Source organism: Thalassophryne amazonica, chromosome 12 (genome assembly GCF_902500255.1).
Source record: "Thalassophryne amazonica chromosome 12, fThaAma1.1, whole genome shotgun sequence".
NCBI classification, from domain to species: Eukaryota; Metazoa; Chordata; class Actinopteri; order Batrachoidiformes; family Batrachoididae; genus Thalassophryne; species Thalassophryne amazonica.
In genome coordinates this window covers 74,222,840-74,238,527 of record NC_047114.1, presented here as the reverse complement: position 1 = coordinate 74,238,527, position 15,688 = coordinate 74,222,840, and the positions used below count along the sequence as shown (strand labels likewise).

Genomic DNA, 15,688 nt, shown 5'->3' with positions numbered 1-15,688 from the left:
ATTTCTCTCTTCAGCTATGCCCACTTTTTCAGTTGATGAAACAGCTCGACAAAACACTGGTTTCTGCTCCGCGCTGGCTCTGAATGAGCTCTTTTTGTTCACAGATGTTCCGGCCAAAAAAAGGAAAATATTACGTACATGCTGTAATGACAGTGCTGTAGCACTGAAAAAAAAATTCCTTCAATACGTCGCTCTCTCACAATTTGTCAAGATTGTTTTCCATGCAGTTTTATTGTTAATATTATTGCGCGTGTCTTTGCTGTGATCTTCACGTGTCTCATCCGGAACATGAAACAATCATCCCTTCAATAAGGCTTCATTTCTTTTTCATTTTTGCATTTTTTTTGATAAGATGCTTAGATAGGCGCCTCTGCTTTTATGCGCTTGTGTGATTATCACACACAAATGGCAAAAAGAAGGCAAAACAGGGCAGGTTGACGCTCTTTCAGTGCACAATCAATTGGCTCTTGAAGACAGTTAGGAATTAGACTTTCAAATGAGGCATTAAACAAGATGATGATCAACTGCCAAACCTTAAGTAATGATATTCTCCATCCTGAACTCCCCAGACTTGCATAACCAACTCTCTCTCTCTCTCTCTCTCTCTCTCTCTCACACACACACACACATGCACATGCACGCAAAAGAAGAGAAAACACATTATTATTACATATTGTGTTTACACCTCAGTCCCTGGAGACAGGAGGACTTCACTGACAGATAAGCATGTTTGGGTGGCCTCTAGCATCAGCTGGGGAAAGGCCACGCTCTATCCTGAAAGGGGGGGGGGGGCTCTTATGGGTGTCACTTATTTAAAATCCTGAGCCCCCCCCTCGCTCCTTTAACCCTCTCACCCTCAGGCTCCACCCAGAAGTGTGGTTGCTTTTGTCATTGTAATCTGGCCCTGTTTGCTAAACGCTTGCACTGTTTACTCTCTGCTATGGGGGCTTGTATGAACAGGAGTCAGCAGGACGCAGGGTGACATCACTTTGCCAAGGAAGGAGGGGGGGTGCTGGGGTGTATGGTGTTGGGGGGAGGAAGTGGGGAGCTGCAAACCCACGTTTGTGATTTCTGTCCCCTTTTGCTTCCTTTATTCTTCCCTGTTTCAACCCAGGGCCTGTCGAACGCATGAGGAGGCTAACATGGCCTACGGGGAGGAATTACACTTAATTACTCGAGTAACTGCGAGGCAGCAGCCTTCCGTCGTCACCAAAAATCATTTCCAGGTCTGTGCTTTTTACTGATAGGCAGACCTCCTTTTTGACAGAACATCTCGGACCAAGCTTTTATATGTTGGAGGGGGAAAAAAAGAAGGATGGGGAGAAATGACACAGACTGACAGGTACGAACACTAAAAGTGGGGAGGGGTGGTGGTGGGGGGGATCAAATTAACAGACAAGGATTTCATATCATCTATTTTTGTTGTCGCCATAGCGATAAAGTCACAGACTTTGAAACTGGTCTGTTGAGCCATTGTTATCATCCCTGGCCATCTGCTGCTGAGGAGTGACATTCCCTCTCATTTGCATGATGAGTGATGTATGAGGAGCTTGGGAGGGCATATGCCCCATTCTTATGACAAAGCAGGAACAAAGTTACATTTATTTTAGATTTTTTTTTTTTTAATTTAAAGATCAACGTGAAGGTTTTGCCTTTGTTGTTGTCTGTTTTTTGTTTAAATCACAATAAATCACTTGTATGTGAAAGTGACTCTATGTGCATCTTCACTGAGCGTACACAAATCTGCGTGCGCGTGCGCCAGTAGAGCCCAGTGCACGCGCATGGGGAGAAAGATGCGCGCGCCTCCTAGTGTGTTTTGTGGATGTGGGAGTAGAGCAGGAGGAGGAGGAGGAGGAGGCTGGTGGCTGTTGATGTGCAAATGTGCATCATGTTGAAGGGCTGTGAATGGGGAGGTGTGACGTAAAAAGGGACCCGAACGCAGGTGCTTATCTCGAGGCTGTCAAAGGCACAGTATGTCATATTCCTGGGGACTACCTTTCAAAGCTGCAGCACCGGCTCAGCTATCAAGAGACTGGGAGAAAATCAAACTTTCTGGATCACAGCACTAGGTTGGTGTCAAAGTTCTTTTTTCACTTAATATGTTGTCAGTTTTGGTCAGCGTTTATCCAGCCTGATTCTTGGTATTGGTTACGTGAATGGCATCCTTTTAGCTGGTAGATGCTGCCATGTGAAATCCAAAACAAGAGCTGAAATGTATCAAAGCCAGATTTCAATTTGCTCAGCTGCTAAAGTTTTGGATTCTACATGACTCTTTGAGACAGAAACAAAGCTGGTAGATATATGAAGCACTGAGAGAACATTGTTTGCATGATATATGTATATGTATTGTTGTGAAAATGCAGATTGTGTTCAGGATTCAGACAGTGGATTTTTTGTTTGTTTGTTTTGAAAATCATGACTTATTTTTGATCATCCAACCTAAATTAAATTTGCAGTGTTTGTGTGGCTCGTCTTAGAAGAACACATGTTTATATGGTGTACAGAGACAAAGCAGCTTGAACAGCTGTACATACAAAACACACTAAAACACACACACACACCCTATACAAATAAAATATTTGATGAATGTTGTCTGCCAGTGCACAGTTATTAATTGCAACTTTGTTGAAGTGCTGAAAATAATTATGGGTTTAAAAAAAAACCCTACAACTTTACTTTTGTGTAACATGCAGAAAACCTTTTTTTACATTAGTGTTTTGGTGAAGTTTAAAAAGTATTTGATAGTACTCTAATTATTAAAACAGTCTACAAGTTAACTTTTGTGTTATACGTATTCAAGTCTCATCTTTCCACAAATTCTGTGAAGCCAAAGCACTCAAGTGTCTCCAGAGCAACTATTGATTCAGGAGGATGGATGCTGGTTAAAAAAGTTCATCATTTACTAGTAAGCCGCAGCTCACTAATGGCTAAGAAGCTTTTTGCGTAACCCATATTTAAGTGGATGTTTTTCAAATAAGAAGAATTAAAAAATGCATTTAGGGGAATAATCTTGTTTTTATATCTATTGTCATGCATTATAAAGATGAATCCAAGGAGTTGTGATCATTTGGAGATGTTTGTAAAAAAAAAAAAATGCTTATTTTATTTTGTTGTGATGAAAAAGGCAATGGGAAAAAAAAACCCCAAAAACAAACAAATAATTTTTAAAGTTGTTGCTTTGAAACGTTATTTACAGAAGGAGCTGGGAGAATTAGTGTTGTTGTAAAGTTACACGACTAGATTTAGTTTTATTAAAGCAGTCCAAACTCTGGCACATGTGGTAAAGTGGTGATAAGAGGCATTATTCCTCGCTGCCCGCTGCTCGCAGTCCTTTTCAAAGCTTGAGTTGCTGCACAACACATTGTTTGCCAGGAACTGTCCGTGGTACCTGGTGCCCAGATTGTCCAATAGTGCTGCCATGAACCAAACTCTCATAAAACTTCAAACCTGACACAATCAGCATACACTGGACTTCTTTATATATATATATATATATGTGTGTGTGTGTGTGTGTGTGTGTGTGCGTACACACACACACACACAGTATATGATTTCAGTCTATTTTGAACTTATCTTAGAAACAAAGCAAATGTTTTTCTCCATCTAACTGCTTGGTTTAAGGTCTGATGTGGATGAAAGTCGCTGTCAAATACACATACACCTCACACATGTTGTGTTACCTGTTTCCCCTCCACAGCCAAACTTTAGTTAGTTAATCCAGGAAAATGAATTATGTGGATTTAATTCAGCAAGGTCTCAGAAATTATCCATCTGCTGTTGAGCAGCTGGCAAAGGATAAATGTAATTAATTACTTAACTTTTCAACAGTATTGCAGGAAAAACAGTGTTGTTTGTGGAACGAGCTGTCCTCTTTTATTTTTAATAGACAGAAAGACAGTGTGTATATATATATAAAAAATTTTATATGCTTTCTGATTTTGTGACATTTGCAATATATCATTTGAAAATGATATTTACATTAAAATTCTGCATATGATAATACATCATTTTGTACAGTTCAAGGTAATATAACAATAATTCTCTTAATATCAATTATCATGTTATTCTAATTATATTACAGTCCTGCAGGAGTGGACTGATCTCATATCAGAAAAAAATTGAAACAGGACTTTGTAACGGAAATGAATTAGTGAAATTGTGTGTCTAATATCAGTCAAATTTTTATACACCACACGGTAAAATTATATGAAATATTTGGTGATTTTTCTCTGTGATTTTTTTCCAGTTATATTTGCATGACACTTTTCAAGGCAGGGCAAAGACTATGAAATGTTTCCATTTAATATTACAAGGGATCCCTCCTCCCTCATTTCCTCTGGGGGGCTTTTCTTTTTTCTAAATATTTTTCAGAATTTACCTTGATTGTGGTGTACCTCATTGGCTGTGGTTTTGTTTGTTGGCCTAACTATAAAGGATCTGCTTATACCCTTGTGGGTTGGGAAGAATTAGGATTTATGAATTTATTTCCTCTGTTGTATTGTTTAAACAGCTTTGGTTTAGTTTTGATCCCTTCCTCTTGCCTTTGAGGCTGTTCCACGGTGTCAGCTGTTGACTGATAGTAAGAGAACTGCCTCACAGTGTGAATGAAAGAAAACTAGCGGTTGGTAAACACTGATAAGGGATAAATAGAAAGCGGTCAGGCAGAGATAGTTCTGTGGGAGCCCAGATTGTGTGCGGTCTGTTAAAATGAGATTCTGAGCCTGTCCTTTTTATTCTTCCTCCCCTCCCCTCCCCTCCCCTCCCCTGTGTGGCGTTTGTCTGGAAAATCTCCAGTGACCCGGCTCGGCAGTCCCAGGCTTCAGTATTCTCTTTTTGTATTTGTTTTGTTTTCTAACAAGGGTCAAGTTGGCAATAGACACGTCCCTGATGCTTATAGACAGCTGTCATGACTTCAAATACTTACAATAGTTACATTTTACATGGAACCAGGGGTCTGAACCAACAAACAGAGCATCAGAATTTTTTTTTTTGTTAACACTAAATCTGAAGATAATTTTATGTTTTGGTGCATGTTAATTGCATACCACTGGGTACTGCGTGACTAAAACTTTTAAAAATATATATTATTAAATGGGAGTATGAGCACATCCATCCATCCATCCATCCATCCATCCATCCATCCATCCATCCATCCATCCATCCATCCATCCATCCATCCATCCATCCATCCATCCATCCATCCATCCATCCATCCACATTGGAAAAAATGAAAGTTGAACATACTTTAAAAAATACTATAAATACTATTTGATAAAAAAAGTAAAAACAAAACAAATCATATATTCATACATTAAAGTTTCAATCATGAATATACTTTGAGAAAGCCAATGAATTTAGATATAGCAAATTAAAGCATTTTAAAAAGTTGATTCAATTTCTACTTTTTTCAGTCCATCCATCCATCCATCCATCCATCCATCCATCCATCCATCCATCCATCCATCCATCCATCCATCCATCCATCCATCCACATTGGAAAAAATGAAAGTTGAACATACTTTAAAAAATACTATAATTTGTTACACCTATGCCTATTAGTTTCTCTCAGTATATTCATAATTTAAGGCTATCTTAATTAAAGTTGAGTCAGGTTACACTTTTTTTGGTAAAAAAAAAAAAAGTAAAAACAAAACAAAACAAATCATATATTCATACATTAAAGTTTCAATCATGAATATACTTTGAGAAAGCCAATGAATTTAGATATAGCAAATTAAAGCATTTTAAAAAGTTGATTCAATTTCTACTTTTTTCAGTCCATCCATCCATCCATCCATCCATCCATCCATCCATCCATCCATCCATCCATCCATCCATCCATCCATCCATCCATCCATCCATCCATCCATCCATTCTTGTACTAAATTACACATCTATGTTAAAATTTCTCATCATTTCAATTTAATGGCATTTTCATCATTCAGTCAGCATCAGAAAAAAATTCTTTAAAAACTAAATCTGAACTTGATTTTATATTTTGGTGGATGCTAATTAGATACTGGCAATTATTTCTGAGTAAAATGGTTAATAAATATATATGTTTTCATTGGGAGTATGAGCACATTTGGACCCAGCATCCGTCCATCCATCCACTGATATATCTAATTGTCTTATCTAAGTATCATCAAATCAAGGCTGTGCTATTAATTGAAGCCAAATAATTACACATTTAGCCACAAAAGATTCTAAACAATATCAATCTCACTTCCCAACACAACATTTCTCATTCATTTTTTTCAGTGGCCTTCACTGCACCCCCCCACACCTCACCTATCTTTTATGTGATTAAAGAGACCTTCAGAGGTCTTACCTTGAGGATCACCATGTGGTGTATTTACACAGAAAATAATTCAGCCCATTGTAGCCCGGCAGCTAATGAGATTGGTTGTTACGTGAATGACACAAAGGCAACCAAAAAAAAAAAAAAAGGAAAAAAAGCTGAGCGTTTCGGTTGAATATCAGAGAGTCCCTGCACACTCATTCAGCAGTGAGACACTCTGGACTGTACCCCGTAACCCTCCTTGCTATCCTTCTGCTCCGTCTCCTTGGTGTCACTATGAGGTTCAAAACAAAGGCTGAAGGGGGCACGGTAAGTCCTGTCCGACATGTTGACACGAGTACATTGAGATGTTGAAGAGATGCATCTGTGCGTGAGGGTGTGCGCTTAGCCTCGGGCTCAGACTGAAGAGTCAGTACCAGCTGCCTGATGTGAGTCACAGTGAGATTTTTCAACACTGATTTTTGCAGGACTTACTTCTGAATTGTTGCTCAAACTTTGCCTTTTCTCTCTCTCTAAACCACTTTTCGCGCCTCACGCTCGAACGTCATGATAGATTGTAGCATTTGCAGAAGCTTTGTCAGAAATTATTATTTTTATTTTTTTTGGACTTGTGTTGCTGGTATGGTTGATGCCTCTGCATTCATCTTCAAAGCATGGCTTGTATGAAATGGCAGAAGAAGAAAGTATGACAGCATGAGACATTCAGGCGCAACACATAATTTTTTTAATCGATTGCTGAAATATTTGGGTACTCATTCCAAATTTATTTCTTTACATTTGGGTGTGGGGTTCCTGTTTGTGATCCCTGATTGGCAGCACTAACACTTGCACATGTAATACATAATTTTTGAGTGCATTAGTTTATCACGCCGCGCTTTCAGACTGTAAAAGTGGGTTAAAGTCCATCGTGTATATTAAACCCTGGACTTAAGTCAAATTTACATTTTGTTAAAGATTACTCCTTTTATTGATGCTTATAATCATATTCATGGACCATCTGCTGATTTGGCAAGCGTGGATCAAACTCACAAAACAGCTCCACTAACCTTTTAAGTACAAAATAGTCTGGCTTAACTCAGCCAGCATGAGTGTGCAATGTGTGTGTGCGACCGCCAGAGATTGTATGGATATTGGATAATACTTAATTTAGATCCTCCAGGCTGCTCGTGCCATATTTTATTTTATCGTGAATGGTTTGGTTGCAGAGCGCCACTTGTGTTTGAACAACTGAGCAAATAATCTTTGTCTGCCAGTAAGCAATGCAAAAAAAAAAAAAAAAGAAAAAAGAAAAAAGAAAAAAAAAAGTCTTGGTATATGAAATCTGATTAAACTCTTGACCAAAGACTTTATATGCATCGCCATGGTTACGTGAAGTCACAGGCGCAGTACTGCACACTTCCACCTGGTTGAGTGGAGATAGATGCAGCTTTCACCTCTTAACCTCTGCACTCTGATTTTTTTAAAAGAGATTAAAACTCTTTCCCAGCATGCAGTTCAGGAAAATGTAAATAAATGTATTTTAATAAAAGCAGAAATTCACCAGTGGGCATCCTGAGGGCGTGAAATACTTATGTTTGACTCATTCCAAACAAAGATTACGCAGATTGAGGATTCATATGCCAGAGGTAAATCCGAGTTAACATGGATTTACACTGGCATGAGTTAAAGGACTAGAGTTTGTAATCCATGTGGCCGAGGGATTTTACCCACACAGTGGCAAAAATCACTTAAAACTCCCCCCCCCAACATCCTGAGCCACTGAGCTCAGTAAGCAGCCAGATTGGTCCGAATCGATGACAACGCTGAACTCTTGCACGTATGTGCATGCACGCCTGTGTTTGCACGCGCGCATATGCAAACACGTCTGCCTCCTATACGTAGCTGTTTGGAATAAGGCTTCGACATCTTGGGATTATATTCCGATTGGCTTTCTATCTGCTGTGATGTCAGAAAGAGAAGCGTAAAGAAAAGGTTGATTCTGTTCGTTAATGAAATGCAAAAAAGTTGCAACCTTTTCCGAGCAATTTGTGTTTTATCTCGACGAGTGCGTAAATAGCGGAGGGGAGGGCAACAAAAGGTGGCGCGCCTATATGTGTGAACGTGTGTGTGTGTGTGTGGAGGACAGAGGAGCAGAGATAGAGTGGAGTTGTTTAATGACAGGAACAGCTGACTCATTTAGAGGGAGCAGTGAAAGGTAATTAACCCTGGGAAAACTACAGCTGCCATGCGAGCTGTTCACTTCAGTGCAATCTGATTAGGAATCACTGCTCCAGCCCCTGACTTCTTTCAGACCCTGTACGTGTGCTCGAGGTAAACTTTTCTGTTTGCACTCCCCTACCATCCCCCCCCCCCCCCCCCCCCCGCACCCCCACTGGCACCGGAGACCTGTCTTTTGTGACTGGGGTTTGTAGATTAACTGGAACGGTTACTACATTTCCTGCAAATTTCAGACCACCTGGTGGCATAAAACGTGACCTCCTCCGTGAAAAAGGCCTCCTGGGCCGGAACAATGAGCAGGATTATGCCGCTCATTGTTACACCGGGGCTGGAACTTCCAAACACCTGTCCTCAAAATTAGGTTTGAAAAACCCTGCGCCTACTACGGGATTCAGACATTCAAACCGCAGCGCCAGACTGGTTTGGCAGGTTAATGGGCGAGTTGTGCGCCGTTCGATCTCCACACGGTGGACGCGAGGAGGCACCAATTTTATCTCTCTCAATATTTGGCCGAACCCTAATTGGATTGAAATCCACAAATACAATATCATCTCGACCGCTTTCATACGATAAAGGAGACAAAAAGCAGCGGAAATTTGGTCAAAAACAGAAATTGGCTGTTTGATGTCAGAAGAAACAATCTGGTCTTGGTAGCTCCGTGTGGTCCTGCTCCAGATGAACTCAATTTAGAGGGAAGGCTTTGGGATGACTTTGGAAAGCGATGACAAGATTCATAAATCACCTCGGCAAAGGTGTCACCATCTGACTCTTTCATGGGACACTTGCTAACTCCGTCCAACAACAAGTTTCCTGTGTAGTTTTGCCATCAGAACAAATCATTGAAGCGCTAGCGGCTAGCCAGGCTCCTAATTGTCTGTTAAGAAATCTGTGAGCTCTGTTCTTTTATTGAAGCGTCTCTGTCTTGGAGAAGTGTTAGGGTGCCAATACGCTCCTCTATAAAAGTACTCTTTGGCAAAAGGCACAAACACTTTGCTTGGCCGTCAGGGTAGCTGTGAGGCTGTTATATCTCAAATCGCAGTTGACTTCAAGATTTTTGAGTGTGTGCGTGCATGTGCACAAATCCAGACTCGCTCTCACACAGAAGAATGCTCAGAAAGTGCTGCGAAGAGGGATCTTCTTTTGCATACATTTTCTATCACTTTTTTCCTGTTTATGTCAAAAAAACTATTGGTGCAGCACCTTTCATCTTGCTTTACATCATTTACATCAGGATTAAAGCGATTTAAAGTTATTACAGCAACGCCTACAGTAAAAATTCACTTAAATGTTAAAATGAAACACAGTCACTCTCACTGTATGAGTCACCTTTAGGCTCCCAGGGACACCATGGAGAGACAGGTACACCTGTAGTTTCTGCCACAGGTTTTGAATGATGTCTTGTAATATGTAATGTATCATGTATATAAAAGACAAGATTTCCTTTTGTTGGGTTTTTGCTTTATAAAGTTATATTAAACTTAAAACATATAATGGAGCAATTCCCCCTTTATGTATATCATTAAATTGATTTTTGCTTTCTTCAACACTGGGTAACCAACAAAGATGTTTTCGACTTAAATTTAATTTTAATTACAATATTTATTTATGCTGGAATTATGGTTTGATACTTTCTTTGTTTGAAAAACTGCTCATGGTTTTATTGATTGATTGATTTTGTCTTTCAAATTTGAAATGCTTGAACATTCCTATTCCTTTTTTATATTCAATTAAAGGAGCTTATCAGTGAATATGAATATATGTATGAATATCACAACGCCTCCTGTGCTGCAACCCCCCCCCCCCCATTTCATTATAGTTGTCCTGACTGAAACATGACAGAACAAAGATAGTTGCTGATGAACATGCAGTAATAAAATTGTCATTGAAAAATGGTTGCAAATCCTGCTTATTCACGTTCATTTAAAGAAAAGCATTTTCTCTCATTTTCAAAGGTTTTAGGTGTATTCTATGTGCCAAAATCCATAAACAGTATCATCAGTAATTAATTTAAAAATATTAATAATGCATTTTTTAAAAAGGATAGCCAGATAGACACTTTTAGGGCTCACGTTTTCCCCTCCACAAATGCTCACCCTAAACCAGTGACTATGATCTCACCTTTTAGGATCACACATTCCATGGAATTCTCAAAAGGTCCAACCTCCTCTACGCCAAACATAAATTACAATCACTTCCCTTTACCCTCAGACATTCATTACAAGGAAATATGAAAGTAAATGGCACAATCTTTTTAACATTTACTCTTTATTATTTGCAAACAGAAAACACTTAGTGTGTAAAATGAATGTGAAAATTATTCTCGGGGTAAACTATAAACACAGAAGTTACCCCGCAGATTTACCCGTCTTTTTTTCCTCCTTCCCCTAGATCAGAGTGTAATTGCCAGTAATCAGGTCTGTTTGCTGCTGATAAAACCACTCTGAATGCGAGGAACCCTCTTTGTGTGATGACTCAATTATGCCAGAAGTGGCTCATCAAACCTGGCCCATCAGCTGCTTTAATAAATAAGGAGGAAAACTTGCTGCAGGCGCATTATAATTCCATTCATTCCATAATTAAATCCATTCCAGTTTTAACCCCTTCACTGGGTGTGCTTCTGGAAGAGGAAACAAAAACAAGCGGGCAGGAAGGGGCGTGGGGGTGGGGCGGGGGTTGTCACACACCAGACAGTGACCTTGCACAGAGCATCCATCCGTTCCCTATAATTCAAAACGATACTGCTGGAGAAAGGTTAAGAGAAAAAAAAAGTCTGAGAGGAGAAAGGATGGGAATCAGTTAAGACGTACCTCTACTACTACTACTACTACTACTTTTTTGGTATGCATTGTGTCCACACACACGGCCTTCCACAGTAATTATATTAAAAGAGTAATCTAATCACAACAGTTGGTTGGTCGAGTGTGCAGCACTGACATTTTGAAATCTTATTTTTGTGTAATCTCATTTGCCTCTATCATCTCGCCTGTTACACCCCCCCCTATCTAAAGGAAATGTAAATAACGCAATTAATTTTATGGTCTCCAGAATCTTACTTTGCTGCTCTGGTCTGCTTTATTGGTTTGGAGATGAGTTATCAGCGCAGTGAGTTTTACTCCATCACAATAATGTCTGTGTTAATTACACGAGAGCGTCCCAAGTGCACGGATAAGCTGGCAACGCGGGGACACACAAAGACTCAAGGTCAGCAATGAATATCCACGGCAGCTGCACGGCATTAACAAAAGCATTAAAATAATAATAATAATAGCAACGCTTACAGCAAATAACACAAATGTAGTAAGAGTAATGTTAGGTGCACTGGGGTGTTTTGTTCTTTTTTTTTTTTAATATCCGCGCCGCCATCAGCTTCGATCCAGCCTGGCGATAATGGCGTGAGGCGATGGTTATTCATGCTTTCTGGACTGGGAAGGCCTCTCGCTCACTTCCACCCCCTGTCACAGCCCCTTTCTTTCTGCTCTGTGGTGGGAACGCTGGCAGATGGGGTTAGGGGGGAAATGGGCCGATCGCAAGGACGGCTCCAGCAGCCAGATTAACACATACAAAGTCTCTCAGCATCAGGCGGCCTCGTGTCCACCTGCCCCCCCTGAGAAATATGCCCCAAAGACGCAGAGAAGGATCCCAACCACGAGCATTATTCGTCTTGTGATCGTTGCATAAATATGATTCAGCAGATGACGAACCACCTCAAATAGTAGCGAGCCTTTTTTCATATGCTAATGAAAAGGAGTGAATGCCCTCCTTCTTCCCCCTCCCTCCCCGCCTCCCTCCTTCCTCCCCAGTTTTATTTCTTTTTTTTCCGGGGAAACGCTCTGCAAGCTATAATTAAGTCGATGTGTGTGTGTGTGTGTTTCCTTCCAAAGCTAACAGAAATAAATAATTCCATAATAAGATCTGTGAAGTGAAGAGGCTTAATGTACTCATTGTGTTCATCCTTGTTTTCCCTCTTGGATGTTTTGTATTAATTAGAACCAAGCAATTTGATCTCTGTCAAGCAATCAATTTGCATTCCTTATTCCATGTGTGCTATTAACATGTTCTTTCCATCATTTTTCCCCCTCCATCACGCGTGTTCACATCCATGTCTGTGTATGTTTATTAAAACCTTGTGAAAAGAGGTTTAGAGACACACACAGTTAATTTCCTGTAACCTAAGAAAAGCCTGTAACATGTGTGATCATTTTTGTTTTGTGTCACAGAGGATGAATTACACGATCACGTCCTGAGACGCAAAAAGTGTGACAGCATTAATCAGGTTGGACCGCGTGGATCCGTTGTGTTGTTCCACGGAGTATTTGGAAAACTGCAGTCAAAGGTAAATATCTTTACAGACAGGGTATGGAGAGCAACTTTAAAAATGCATTGTGGTACTTCTTAATTACCTGCTGAAGAAGACTAATCACATTATGATAAAGTTACAGGAACGTAATTTGATTACTTTGCGTTACTTTTGTATTAAAAAAGCATAGATATGACTTTTAATGAGGTGCATTCTGAAAAATAAATTAATTTTGGAAAGAAAAATGAAGAAATGAACAGCATTGCGATATTGTTTTCCTCCTCCATAATAAAACAAAGTAATGGCAAAACATCCAAGTGATGAACTCATGTAAATTGTAATCTTTTTACATGTCAATTCAACCGATTGCACATTATATACATTGTAATTTGCTTGTTTGTTATGTGAGTGCACAATGTGGCATTCATAAAAGATTTGTAAACAGTTCCAATTTCTCATCAAGTTTCATGACGTTTATCAGTGTAATATTGTTCTTGTAGAGTAATAATCTAACGTGATTATAGCCAGTAATCCAGAACATGTATGTTTATTTTGTCAACAAATGTGGTTTTAGTAAAATATTTTTAAAAAACTCTCTACGGATTTACAAACAGATTTTTAACAGCTCTGGTTAAATAATGGTTTGATGCTTTTTCTATTGTCTAACAAGTAGATAGATTTACCTGTGTTGTATGGACACAAACAGTGCTTAAATAAATGGTCTGATTAACTCATCCAGCTATGTAAGTTATCACGAAAAATTTGTAGTAAAATGTACAAAAAGTAATGCATCAAAATTCACGCATATCCACATATTCATCAACCGGGAGCATGTGGGCGGAAAAACAAAGGGGTGGATCTTGTGATAGGAAAAAAGGTAAATATCCCTCATATACTTATTGTTAATATTGTACCCCCAACCGTAATCCTCACGCTAAACCTAGTGTGTGCAATGCTGAACACTAAATGCAAAACACGTGTTGTGCACGTGTGTGGAAGTTCCCAGTATTACGCACAAAATATTGTGCTTAACTTTCTGTATGAAACAATTCACAAAAATACGTTGAGCTATGAAACAGAAAAAGGGAGCATTCAGGCTGCAGAGCTCATTAGAAACTATATCTGTAATCAGATTACATCCTTTTTCTCTGGACCTGCAATGGAATACAGTAATGCATTTTCTTGTATTGTGAATATGTAACCCTGGTACATGTAATCCATGACTCTACGCGCCGGCTTGTGGGGTGCAAAGACTGAACATACATTTTGTTATAGGGACAAAAAGTCTCACAGGGTTAATTAATTATGTAAGTGTTGTGGATAAGCAGCGTGCTAAGTGGTGCAGTGCCGCTGTTGCTTTGACCACGGTGGCTTGATGCAGAGCTGTGGGTGGTTTGTAGATAATATACTCTTTAAATGAGTTGCTGAGTCTGGGCTTTTTTTTTTCTTCTTTCCTCTAAAGCTCCTGGTTTTCACAGTTCATCTTCTACCTTATACAAGTTTCATCATCACAGACCCTGAAACTCATGATAAAGTTTTGAGAAGTGCAATACTGTGTTAAATCAGTGCCAAAACTTTTCATGGTAGTGAACATATCAGTGAGGCAAACTGACAGATTGTTCCTGAAAGTTAAATTTCAAATGGTCTAACCATTAGAGAAGCACTTATTCTAGTGGAGGCCAGGGCAAAAAATTCCATGTCTACAGATCCAGATCCATAGGCGGCACAAGAGCTCGATAGGCGCTTTAATGGGGCTACGGTCCCACCACAACAGTCACAAAATTATTTTAGATGAAGTAAATTAAATTGCCACTCAAAATCCTGTTTTCAGTTACCATTTTTCAAGTTCCTTAACTGATGTGGACCAACAGCAGCCCCGTTTCCACAGAGCGTATAACTATCAACTGTACAGCTGAACAACTTCACTGTCATAATGCACAATGTATTTATTTTTGATTAAGCTTGTTATTGATGTACTTTGCTTTGGTATGCTAATGTGATCAAAAATGCATAGTTTTTTGGCAAACATTCTCATCCAGAAATCAGAACCTGCCGAAATGGGATTAGAATCCAACAGTGAGAGAGAGAGAGAAAGAGAGAGAGAGAGAGAGAGAGAGAGAGAGAGAGAGAGAGAGAGAGAGAGAGAGAGAGAGAGAGAGAGAGAGAGAGCAAGAGAGAGAGAGTTCTATCTATTTTACGTTTGTGAGGTAACAGATGTGCATGATCCCTGTGCTGGTCACAACGTAGAGGTTGTACAGCAAAAATGTAGATGAGCAGGTGAATAAGAGAGTGAGTTTGTCCATGCCAGCAGTAACTAGACAATAACTCAAAAACAATAAATGTTATCATCTTGGAACTCATCAAATTAAAAACCACATAATGAGGACAAACTAATGAGTTCATGGTGAACTTTGATGCACCAAATCAGTCCCATGAATAACTTTGTTTCGCCCATGTAATATTCTATAGATGTGCCTGCTCCACCCCTCACATCAGCATCAGCTAACGAATGGCGTTAAGCTTTCAGCTGTGGGAAGAAACATGATGCTTAATATGTGGACAAATACAAGACAAAATATACAATAAAACTACAAAGAAAACCCAGAATTAAATAATAGATAGAACGTGTGGCTAGAGATGGTGCCATATGTTTTCATCTGTTCTGCAATTTAGTTACGGTTAATGTGAAACACTGTTTTGAGATGTTTTATAACCTTTGAAACACCTATGTTTTAAACTTTGTTTCAGTGTCTGCTTGAAAAAGAAAACATCACAATATTAGCCAAAATACACAACAGAATCGGAAAGTAAAACTTCAGCGAAATAGAGAATGTATGGCTCGAGATGCTGCCAAAACATTTAGTCTGTACTGT

General features: G+C 39.4%; 1 protein-coding gene across 8 annotated transcripts in view; it reads left to right on the top strand.

The window, feature by feature from the left end:
• The first annotated feature begins 1,126 nt into the window (after positions 1–1,126).
• st18 (ST18 C2H2C-type zinc finger transcription factor) overlaps positions 1,127–15,688 on the top strand; it is a 74,612-nt gene continuing 60,050 nt past the window's right edge. For 6 of the 8 annotated variants that reach the window (XM_034182512.1, XM_034182511.1, XM_034182509.1 and 3 more), the window contains exons 1-2: positions 1,846–2,069; positions 12,736–12,851. The gene's annotated coding sequence lies outside the window, so the exon portion shown is untranslated. Of the gene's footprint in view, positions 1,227–1,845; positions 2,070–6,464; positions 6,611–12,735; positions 12,852–15,688 lie in introns of those variants that run through there. The other 2 variants (XM_034182508.1, XM_034182507.1) reach the window with 2 other exon arrangements.